Here is an 11,763-nt window from a genome sequence, read left to right on the forward strand (position 1 = left end):
CCAAAGAATATGGTAAGAGTTTACTGAATCTGGATGTGAGTGCACAGGAGTGTGTGCGCACATCTGGATATGAGAGCGTGGGTGTGTGGGACATTTGGAAGGGAACACAGCTGGCATATTCTCATGGCGAGAAGGGGCCACAGAGGAAGAAGGTTGTGTGCCGTCCTTGCAACCGCACTGAACGCTGCAACAGTCGAGAGTACGCGATGGGTGCAAGAACATAGTGAGGAAATCTGACATCCTGATCTCTGAGCTAGGCAGATTCTAGCCACATTTGTGGTCAAGTCTCGGTGGATCTCGCTCATTTTTCTAGGATAGGATAAAAAAAAAATCTAGGACACCTAATAATCTGAGACAAATTATACAATAATTAAGACAAGTAGCACCGTTCAGATTCAGAAAAAGCCTATCCGGATTGCCAACCTCAGTCTGAACTTGCTCATGATGTAGAAAACTCTGCCTCCTCCTCATTTGATGTTAGGGGGTCAACATTCACCTGCACCAAACTCAGGAAGCTTGGTGTGAAAGGCCCATAAATTATATTGCTTTGTGCAAAGCAGTGTTGCCACAGTTAATTAGAACAGTTACTTTATTAGTTTCGTTTTTACAGTTACTTTATACAGGTACTTCATTAGCAACTGCGGAAAACTTGCCGGCAGCTGCTGAATGTAACTCATTCAAGGATTCAAAGAAATTTTATTGTCATATGCACAGAAGAACATGTTCCCTGCACAATGAAATGTGTCTACTGCATTTAACCCATCCTAATTGCCAGTAGGAGCAGAAGTCGCCATTAGGCGCCCGGGGACCAGCTCCAGATGTACATCCCTGCCTTGGTCAACAGCAGGGCTGAGCAAACCAACACCGACTCATAACAAACAACACACACACAACACACAACACATAGGCCGGCCCGGTACATAAAACATATATATGAAAGCAAAACACGAGGGAAAAGGAGAAAAAAAACCCTCATAGCCGCTGCATTACACAGCAGCAATGAGGAAAAAAAAATCCCCATCAGCACAGAAAACAATAATCACACAGACAAAAACAAGGACACAGGACGACAACCGAGATTTGAAAAGGTCCAGTTTATCAGAACACTCCGGAGGCAGCCTGTTGGCGCCGTCAACGGCCTTGTCCGACAATCCTGGAGGGGGAGGGGGCAGCCCTGCGCAGTCCTGAGCAGTTCTGAACACAGTCAACGTCAGAGCTGGAGAAGCTGAGGGGAGGGGGGAAGACCAGGGAGCGAGGCTTAAGTGTTGATCTTCTGAGGAGGTTTTATCACAGCGACCTTGAAGTGCAGCTGTATTTGGGGAAGCCAAATGAATAGCCGATTAGCAGACGCCTGAAAGATTCCACACTTCTGAGAACAGAGTGGCTCTCAATGTATCTGAATGTAGAATGTGGGCTTCACAGACAGTCAGAGCGGGTTTCCAGGGCTGCAATTCTGCTCAAGATGTTTTCCAACGCGCGGTTAACCCCCGCCGACTGCGCAGCCACTGCCTTCCCAATCGAATCAATCATGTAGGGCAGCCTGGAAGAACCAATCAAAGCTGCTTCCACTTTCCTGATTTTCCGGTAAACCAGCATAGTGCCCGCTCCACACATCAGAAAGCCGGTCACCACCAAGCCGAATATGTACACATCTTCGACGTCCTCCACAGAAAGCATGTAAAGGCACATGACCTGCCATCTCCTCCACGAGTCCATCACGTAACCCATCACATGCGTCCCGGCAGGACAGGTCGAATGTCTTGTAGAAAAAATAGTGTCAACTGCGTTCAGAGACCACTTTAACAGATCCATTTTTGTCCTTTTCCAGAAGAGCAAAGCTGCAGCCTCACAGACAACACGCCACAGAAGCAGGAAAGATAAGGAGGGAGGGAGAGAAAAGTGCATCCGTCTCGGCCGAGTGCAAGCTGGCAAAAAAAAAAAAAAAACTCGAAGTAAATAGTAATCTAGCTTGGTTACAAGTTGTCGGCAGCTGCTGATGAAGTAACTACATAAAGCTGCTATTAAAGTAACTGCATAAAGTAACTGGAGACATTCATCACGAAATGCCCCGAGCACAGGACTAGTTTCCATGTAAAGTGCAGTAATATGTACATGTGTGAAGTAGGTATTTGGTTGAACCCTCATGTGTTTGATGTAAACTGGGATACACAGTGGAAAAATTGGAGCTTGACATTATATTTGTTTAGAGGATGTGGCCAAGAGTGACCATAAAAGTCAGTAGCCTTCGAACAAATGCAACTATTGGTAATTTTTTAAAAGTAGGTCAAGGTCACCGGCCTTCAAATCCATGTGAAGTACTCCTCCAAGACGTACCCACCAAATATGAAGTTTTTGCAAGCAATAGGTGCTGAGGTACATTGCGACAAACAAATTTCAAGCGAAGGATTTGACAGTTGTGACCATTGGTGACCTGAAAAGTAGGTCAAGGCCATCGACCTTCGAAACCACACGAAGTACTCCTCCAAGGCATGTACCCATCAATATGAAGTTTCTGTGAGCAATAGGTGCTGAACTATGTTGTGGCAAATGATTTGGCAGTTGTGACCATTGATGACCTTGGAAAGTAAGTCAAGGTCACCGGCCTTCAAACCCCATGCGAAGTACTCCTCCAAAGCATGTACCCACCAAATATGAAGTTTCTGCGAGCAATAGGTGCTGAGCAAAGTTGTGGCGAAGGATTTGACAGTTGTGACCATTGGTGACCTTGAAAAGTAGGTCAAGGTCCCCGGCCTTCGAAACCCATGCGAAGTACTCCGCCAAGGCAATACCCACCAAATATGAAGTTTCTGTGAGCAAAGGTGCCAAGCTACATTGCAGCAAAGGATATGACAGTTGTGACCATTGGTGACCTTCAAAGTAGATCAAGGTCACTGGCCTTTGAACCCATGCGAAGTACTCCTCCAAGGCATGTACCCATCAACTATGAAGATTTTGTGAGCAATAGGTCCCGAGCTACGTTGTGGCAAATGAATTGTGGCCGGACAGACGGACGGACGGACAGACGGACAAGCACCGCGCAGGGGCATAATAAAGTAACTTTTTCAAAGTAACTGAGGCAACACTGGCGCCAAACTTTTACTCCAACTATTTTAGGCATAAAAACAGTGGAGGATGTTGGCTGCTCTCTTTGTCCATATTCAAGCAGAATCCCCAATAAGTTGCTGGACATCACAGTTGGCCTTTACACAGGATTTCCCCCCATATTTAATAAATATCAAAATCCAGGATGGTTACCATGCCTCTGTGGAATATCTTCAAATGCCGTCTTTATTATGTCATACAGAAATAAATGAAGTGCCATTTTTTACACACTTAATCCATTTCAACCAGTTACATTGATTTAAAAAATAAAACAAACATTGAGCTTGACATTTTTAAAATTTATACGTCAATGTCTGTGCAAATTTGGTATTTTTACCATAAAACGTACCATTGTTTCACATACCTGTCATGTGGCTCTATTCTGTATGGACTGGGTGTTGAGTAGAGTTGTGAAGTCTCAGTTTACTGACCCCGGCTTTGCGGACAATGTTGTAATAGCTGTAGAATCAATGGCTGCTCTGATTGCAACATATGACAGTTTGAATGAGGGGGGAATGTCTAAGATCTAAGAATGTCTAAGACTAAGATCCAGGCTTTCAGTGACTACCTGGACTCAGCCATCAGAAGTACATCTCTATGCAATGAAATGTCAACTTGCTGATATTTACTTATCTCTTTCATGACAGTCAAGTCTCTGGATTCTTGGGTTTTGAGGTAACAGATAGCTGTGAAGAGCTTCTGGAGTCATAAGCATAAATACATACATTTACAGATTTGAGTAAATGAATAAAAGACGACAAATAGTGGGTAGAATTTGAAAAACAAACATCACACAAGTCAAATGCAAATCCACCATTATTTTTCCTCTGACTCTAGGTATCCCTATTAAAATTAATAAAATAAGTAATCCAATTATAATAATAGTGACAACAATTAATACTATAATTGAGCAACATTTGTCTGCTCCCCCCTCCCAAGTTTCATTTTGGAGGCTTACATTATTTTACTTTGCACACTGAAGCAAATTATTTCACAAAAACCAAAAACTACCAGGGTCAAAATTATTAGCCCCTGTTAATAACCAACTGTCAAGTCTCAGATATGGCTCCTGAGGAATCCCAGCCCGTTTTTTTCTTTGGCAACTCTCTCAAGTTCCTCCAGATTTGATGGTCTTCTGGCATGGACCTTGGTCTTCAACCCACAGATTTTCAACATACTTCCCAATTGCCTAGAACATCTGTCAGTGGTGTACCTTTTAGGTATATCCTAGCTGATCTCAGATGAAACCAAATTCAACACAGGTTCCTGACAGAAGAGTTTACCCCTCTTAAAATGATACTGTGTATTAATAGGGAAACGAGCTGAAGGTTTATGTTACTGGGACCTATCTTAGCCATATCCCGACAGCAAATAGATCCGGGCCGGATGTAGTCCCAACATCTGGTACCAATACTGAAAACAGACCCGGTCCAGACAGTTTTTGCACCCTGGCCCAGATCCGGCACGGCTCCGCTTTACAGTTCTGGAACAGATCCAGACCAGATCTGAACTGGATCCACAAAACACCAACCGTTTACAGACCATATCTGGCATGGATCTGGGACAGATGTGGTCCACATCACAGCACCGTGGCAGGAACATGGGGCATAATGATAAGCAATTTTTATCTGCACTCGGCAGAAACTATCCATTAGCAGTTGTAACTCTGTACTCTGTAAGCTGATCGTCACTGAGGCTTTTTTAAATGCTTACTGCAAAGCGGTTTGTTTCTTTATGACAAGTTTTATAAGTCCAGGGACACTGATCTGTGTGTTATAGATACAAATCAGTTTCCTCGGATCCACGGAACTTACCCCTGTAAAACTTGTTCGTGCCACAGTGCTGCGATGCGGTCCACATCTGCTCCAGATCCGTGCCAGATATGGTCTGTAAACGGTTGGTCTTTTGCGGATCCAATTCAGATCTGGTCCGGATCTGTTCCAGAACTGTAAAGCGGAGCCGTGCCGGATCTGGGCCAGGGTTGCAAAACTGTCTGGACCAGATCTGTTTTCAGGATTGGTACCAGATGTTGGACTACATCTGGCCCGGATCTATTTGCTGTCTGGGATGAACTTTTATGCTCGTTCCACACACTTAAAATACACTTGACATGTACTAATGTCACAAAAGATAATAATAGTACAATCAGGTAGAGATCAAGCTGTGATTATTTGAACAAAAACACTCACAAAACCAATAAAACAGAATTACTGATGATTAAAACAAATGACACCTTACAGGAAAATAACAAAGGAGGGTAAAGAGGGAGGAGCTTTGAACAATGAGGCTGAAGATGAGGAACAGACTTCTGTTTCACAAATAGAGATTTTATGTATTTATATTCCAACCTATTTGAAAAGCATGGACAGTACAAATCAGAGGTGCATGCACAATTTCTGTTCTTTTGTGGTGCACAAAATGGCACATAGCAAAGTTCTTTGGCAATGCAAATGTGAGCTATTGTGTGCAGTGAGGCAAAACCACACCGACGACAGTTACCCCCGTCTGACAGAAGTAATTTTTTATTGTGGATATACGCGTATATGTAATATATGTAAAAGGTGAAGAAACAATTGTGTACAATATGACTTCTACAATAAGGCAATAAAAACAAACTGATACATAGTTGGAGGGTACAGAGCATTTCTTAAGATTCAAGAACTTCACAGCACAATTTTATTGTCAAGTGTGACAACAATTTGTCTTTGGAAACATGTCACATAATGCAGCATAAAAAGACAAAACAAAATGTTAACATAAAACAACACATATCCCATAAGGTATGAAGCATAGCGATTAAACTACATCAGGTTTTCGCTATGGTTGCAGCAAATTAGCATAGAAACAACAGAAGGCAGCATGGTGGCTTAGTGGTTAGCACTGTTGCCTCACAGCAAGAAGGTCCTGTGTTCGCTTCCAACCTGGTCCTTTTTGTGTGGAGTTTGCATGTTCTCCCCGTGTTTGCGTGGGCTTCCTCCCACAACCAAAGACATGCAGGTAAGGGCAATCGGTGACTCTAAATTGTCCGTAGGTGTGTGTTAGTGTGAATGTGTTTGCCTTTCTGTTTCAGCCCTATGACAGACTGGCAGTCTGTCCAGGGTGTAGCCCGCCTCTCACCCAATGACCGCTGGAACAGGTTCCAGACCCCTGTGACCATTACTGGAAAAAGTGGGTTTTGAAACAACAGAATACAGAAAATGTAGTAAGAGTTTAAAATAAATGCACCAGAACAGTGAAAAAAAAAACAAAAAGTGATGCAGCAGTGCAAAAGAAGAAAACATTTATATGTATCTCGTGTTTTATTCAGGACATTTTAAAATTGTTAACGTATAGGTACGGAGAGGGCGCATCTTTCATGTGCTCTCTTCCAAGCTCATAAATGTGGCCAATAACAAATTTGAGGGCTTGATGTTTTTTTTTTCTTTCTTTCTGTTTTTAAACATTCATGTTAGTGGTCAGAAGTAAAACTGTTGCAGAAACACCATAACATCAAACACTTAAGGCAGACAGAACCGTTTCTTAATACCAAACTATAAAGTGGGAATAAAATATGGTGTCCACAGAAAAGTGCAAATAAGAACTCTCTTCAAAAAATTACCATCCAAACACTGATGCGGTTGTGTTATTTCACATTAATGTTTAAGAAGGCAGGTTGGAAGAAAACCTTACAGACCCAGGCTGTCCTGCTCCACTTTGCAACCCAACAACCCATTTCCAGCGTCCACACACTCTGCCATACATGGTACTGGGGAGGAAAAAACAAAACAAAACAGACAGACACATAAAACTGATTAACACGTCAACACTGAATACTGACAAATATCACCATTATTAATTTTATATTATACAGTCTGTGCCAATCATTTTATTAATTTGCTCTTTTATTGAGTATTAACTGGACATTTGTGTTTTAATTCCTTTATGGTGTATGATGTTGTTTGTATTATGTGTGTTATAATTATTGTTGAGTGCAGATCAACTTATACGGGTGACTTCATATGGAAATGTACAAGTGATCCTATTGCTAAATAAGAAAAATTAAAGACCTTGAAGATTTTGACTTTCATTGACCCATTACTAGTCAAGCAGCTTGTGTGAAAATTATTTCCTCACATGAAATTATCTTAGAGAACTGAATCACCAGATACATGGTCCTTATTCAGCCCAACAAAATGCTATAACTGCCACACTGACAACGTATGCGCTACACCATGTCTCATGTTGTTGGTTTGTATCAGTTGGCCGGGCACATTTGTGTTGCAAGGACTATTTTGAACTTTGCCTACACTATTGCTACATATTAGCAACCAACAAAAAATGGATCACAATTATGATAAAAATGTAATGGTAAACTGGTCCACAGTTTTATTCATCGAATATAATCAAGGATGCAATGGCCTTGATTCCAGACATCTGTGTTCATTGGCTGTGTTCAGTACTAATGTGTGACCACTTCAAAATATTGAGAAAGGAAAATATATTACAACATAATTAACAAATAGGAAATAAGTATGGTTTGCACAGAGTATGCAAGTGTCCATATGCATTCAAATACAGTAGTGTTCAGAATAATAGTAGTGCAGGTTTTGAGTATATTTCTTATTGTTACATGGGAAACAATGGTACCAGTAGATTCAGTAGATTCTCACAAATACAACAAGACAAAGCATTCATGATATGCACACTCTCAAGGCTATGGAATTGGGCATTAGTAAAAAAAATAGAAAAGGGGGTGTTCACAATAATAGTAGTGTGGCATTCAGTCAGTGAGTTTGTCAATTTTGTGGAACAAACAGGTGTGAATTAGGGTCCCCTATTTAAGGATGAAGCCAGCACCTGTTGAACATGCTTTTCTCTTTGAAAGCCTAAGGAAAATGGGACGTTCAAGACATTGTTCAGAGTTTGATTAAAAAGTTGTACGCAGGTGCAAAAAATTATAGGCTGTTCATCTACAATGATCTCCAATGCTTTAAAATGGACAAAAAAAAAAAAGACGCGTGGAAGAGAAAACGGAAAACAACCATCAAAATGGATAGAAGAATAACCAGAATGGCAAAGGCTCACCCATTGATCAGCTCCAGGATGATCAAAGACAGTCTGGAGTTACCTGTAAGTGCTGTGACAGTAAGAAGACAGCTGTGTGAAGCTAATTTATTGGCAAGAATCCCCCGCAAAGTCTTTCTGTTAATAAAAGACGTGCAGAAGAGGTTACAATTTGCCAAAGAACACATCAACTGGCCTAAAGAGAAATGGAGGAATATTTTGTGGACGATGAGAGTAAAGTTGTCTTTTTGGGTCCCAGGGCCGCAGACAGTTTGTGAGACGGACCCCCAACTCTGAATTCAAGCCACAGGGCATAGGAAGACAGTGGAAGCCTGGTGGTGCAAGCATCATGCTAGGGCATGTTTCTCCTACTATGGTGTTGGGCCTATATATCGCATAGCAGGTATCATGGATCAGTTTGGATATGTCAAAATACTTGAAGAGCTCATGTTGCCTTATGCTGAAGAGGACATGCCCTGAAATGGGTGTTCAACAAGACAAGACCCAAAGCACACTAGTAAACGAGCACAATCTTGGTTCCAAACCAACAAAATTAATGCCTCGCAGATGTGAAGAAATCATGAAAAACTGTGGTTATACTAAATACTAGTTTAGTGATTCACAGGATTGCTAAAAAAGCAGTTTGAACACAATAGTTTTGAGTTTGTAGCATCAACAGCAGATGCTACTATTACTGTGAACACTCCTTTTCTACTTTTTTTTTTTTTTTACTAATAGCCCAATTTCATAGCCTTAAGAGTGTGCATATCATGAATGCTTGGTCTTGTTGGATTTGTGAGAATCTACTGAATCTACCGGTACCTTGTTTCCCATATAACAATAAGAAATATACTCAAAACCTGGATTAATCTTTTAGTCATATAGCACTACTATTATTCTGAACACTACTGTATGTTCCAACACTTCATGTCAGTGTTTTCATTTTAATTAATCTAATTTTAATTAGTAAGAGTAAAGGGCACTTCCTGGTTGGGCCATATGAAAGTCTATGGAAGACTGTAAACCTTTCACAATCATGTGTCCTCAGGCTGAGTTTTAATTTGAACATCAAACTTTCCCCTAAGGGATGCAGCTCTGTGTGTCCCAGACCCATTTTTTTAAAACTAATTTTACTCGACAATGGACAAATTAACACTTCACTCACTTGCTGTCACTCTGGCCAATAATACCCGGAAAAATTATTGGTACGCTCGCTGATGACTGCCACAACATGTGTTTTTCAACTTACAGCTACTTTTGTGTTGTTTGTCCGTGTACTTTTATGATCATCACACAATATCATTCGAAGCAGAGATCAATTTCAAGAACTCTTTGGAATCTTAGGCTTTGACTTGAAATGTTTCGCTGGCTGAATTCAAAACAAGAAGCCTTCTGTAGACTAAGCTACAACACCTAGTTATGATTGATAACATTAGATATAAAAGTGGGTGAACACATGATTTGAAGAAAAGATTGCAGCCAAAGCATTCTGGAGTATTTGAAGCTTTGACTCGAAGCTAGTCTTGCAGGCTGAATTCAAAACAAGAAGCCGGTGCAGCTGAACAACTTCATCAAACTTTAACAAGTGGTGACTTTTAAAGGATTTTCACGGTTCAACTACATTAGACAACGATTCACTCCACTGTTAAACAGAGTAGCACAGGTGTGTCCCAGGGTTACGCGAGCTCTCCAATTCTTTTTACATTATCCACCTTATTCAGCCCCGCCCACTTTTACAGCAGAGGCATTTCTGTTTGGATTAGGACTTCCGGTGAGCGGTGTTTTCAATACAGATCAACGGAAGATATTACATGGATAGAAACAAAAACCTTTTTGAAAAGCTCAAAGGGATCGACTGGCTCACCATGGGTCATAACAGAGCGGGAAGGTGACATGAAAAAGTGGCCCTCAATTATTTTTAACTACTTTGGTTGTCACTCAGCGTGGACAGTTTCGCTATGAGGAACTACGAGCTTCGCACCACACAGCGCCGCTGAAGCTCGTATAAAAGCACAATCAAGTTAAAATACTACCCGAGAAGTAGTACCACCATAATGCCAAGATTACATAACGCTAATATACGTATGGTGTTATTTCATGCAGTGTTTGGTTGTATCAAATGCCAGAAAATGAGTAAATAAGACAGCAGCTAATGCTACAAACACAGCTTACCCATTTGTCTCACTAGCATCCGCGTGGATTATTCAACGAAGCATTATAGTCCAATAATTTCTCTGGGTAAAGATCCAGTGGTGTGGGGTTTTTTTCTCCATAAAATGAAAAGAACAGACATAGGAACGTCTGGAGGAGGGAACAAGTTAAATGTTGGTCCACAGCACTCAGACCTCTGCTTTCCATGTTCAAAACATCGTTCTGAAAGTGATAGCTTCCTCTTCCTCCAGTTGTTGTGGCACCTACAAACTGAACAATTAATGCTGCTCATGTTCAGACACTTCTAGTGTACTGTGTTCCCACAGAAATAATAACTGACGCAGTGGCAAACCGGACGTTGCTTGACAAAATGGCACCGCCCATCCTGACTTCCTGAATAAGGTGAATATACAAATGAATGTAGGAGCTCTCACCCCTCTAATTATATAATCAACTTTTCTGATGACACCATAATTCTCACTCTGCTGGACACAAAATCTGATCCCAGTGTGTACTTCAGGGAGATCGACACCTTTAAATCCTGGTGTGATGACCACCATTTGGTACTTAACAAAACAAAAACCAAAGAGATGGTCTTTGACCCTCGGTGGATCACAATACATGACCCTGTGACCATTAGCAACAGTGTCATAGAACAAGTGTCTTCATATAAATATCTTGGCCTGATTATGTCTAACACCTTGAGCTGGAGTGAACACGTGGACTTTCTGTGCAGTAGATTAGACACAGAGACTACATTTCCTCAGAAGGCTGCATCTGTTTGGTGTGAGCCCACGGATCAGGGCCATATTCTAAAATGCAGTTTTTGCAAGTATTGTGAGATATGGCATGGCTGTGTGGTACGGCTCCCTCACTGTCCAGAATAAGACCAAACTCCACAGAATGACAGCAACAGCATTAAAACTAGTGGAAAAGACAGGCCAGCAGCCTCTTCAGGATCTGCATGAGGAGGTGGTTGTTAGACAACCTTTCAAAATGACATCTGATCCATGTTCTATTCTTAGAATATGACCTGCTGCCCTCAGGAAGGTGTTACAGAGTTTGCAAGAGTAACCGGCATAAATTTTCTTTCATTCCCATTTCCATTGCTTTCCTCAACAAACAGTCAAATACATCCCGGGCCTTGCCACCTCTCCTCCCTCCTAGGGTGGGAGGAGGAGGTGCAGGTGTGCAGTTTTGTGTGTTTGTTTTTTAATGGCATTGTGTTGTACAGGTTTTGCACTGCGATTTTATGGCACTTTAATTATTTGTACTTATTTGCACTGTATTGTTGTCCTTGTTGTCTTTGTGGCCCTGACATGTCTGTTTTTTTTGTATGTGGCAGCTTCTGTGCTTCGTCCCAAGACAAATTTCCCTGAGAGGGACAATAAAGTTTATCTTATCTTATAAAACAAAACAAAAAGTGAACAAAGAAAGTGGAGGAATTAACAGCAAACGAGCTCGAAG

The 11,763-nt window shown here is 41.3% G+C and overlaps 1 long non-coding RNA gene across 1 annotated transcript in view; it reads left to right on the forward strand.

The window, feature by feature from the left end:
- Nucleotides 1–6,759: 6,759 nt before the first annotated feature.
- LOC117508263 overlaps nt 6,760–11,763 on the forward strand; it is an 18,462-nt gene continuing 13,458 nt past the window's right edge. The window contains exon 1 of the long non-coding RNA XR_004560034.1: nt 6,760–6,844. This is a non-coding gene — a long non-coding RNA (uncharacterized LOC117508263). The remainder of the gene's footprint in view (nt 6,845–11,763) is intronic.

The sequence above is a fragment of the Thalassophryne amazonica genome, chromosome 4, assembly GCF_902500255.1.
Source record: "Thalassophryne amazonica chromosome 4, fThaAma1.1, whole genome shotgun sequence".
In the NCBI taxonomy this organism is placed as follows: domain Eukaryota; kingdom Metazoa; phylum Chordata; class Actinopteri; order Batrachoidiformes; family Batrachoididae; genus Thalassophryne; species Thalassophryne amazonica.